We start from the raw sequence: 570 nt of genomic DNA on the forward strand, positions 1-570 counted from the left end.
TGTGTAGATGCAGCAGTGGGAAAGGAAAGAGAGGAATGGCAAAACACAGTCAAGGTATCCAAATTGTCCAGCAACAATATTCAGGTGGTCTTCTGCCCTCAGACGTTGATTGACTGGTGTTAAGGAGCCCAAAGAGTGAGTTGTTGGTCTAGTTGTCGCTAGATAGGTGTTGACTGAGGGACTTTACAAAGCTATTTGACTATCAGACAAACAGTTCAGCCAGAGACTAATGGCCCTTTTAATGGGCGTTTTTGTGCAGTTGTAAAAACTCCCACATGTAAGCATTGGTTGTTCAGTGGTAGAATTCTCGCCTGCCACGCGGGAGGCCCGGGTTTGATTCCCGGCCAATGCATTGCATCTGACTTAGCTTATAGTACCATACTACTCATGGCTAAGGCTAACCTTTGCTCTCAAAGCCGTCTGTGTTCTAGGTGGCACATGATGATAGCAGTTGAAGTAGTCTTTGTTGACACACCAGCACTCCAGTGCCAACGTTGTACCTGCATTTCCTTGGATACAGGCACCCTGGCTCTTGTGTGAGGGACAACTCAACATTACATTGAGAGATCT

General features: G+C 46.5%; 1 non-coding gene across 1 annotated transcript; it reads left to right on the plus strand.

The window, feature by feature from the left end:
* The first annotated feature begins 281 nt into the window (after positions 1–281).
* On the plus strand, positions 282–352 carry trnag-gcc (transfer RNA glycine (anticodon GCC)). Its single transcript has one exon. It is a non-coding gene; the product is annotated as a tRNA-Gly (tRNA).
* Positions 353–570: the final 218 nt, after the last annotated feature.

Source organism: Seriola lalandi, unplaced genomic scaffold (genome assembly GCF_002814215.2).
Source record: "Seriola lalandi dorsalis isolate HSWRI2012SDOR001 ecotype SW California unplaced genomic scaffold, Sedor1 jcf7180002054551, whole genome shotgun sequence".
Lineage (NCBI taxonomy): Eukaryota > Metazoa > Chordata > Actinopteri > Carangiformes > Carangidae > Seriola > Seriola lalandi.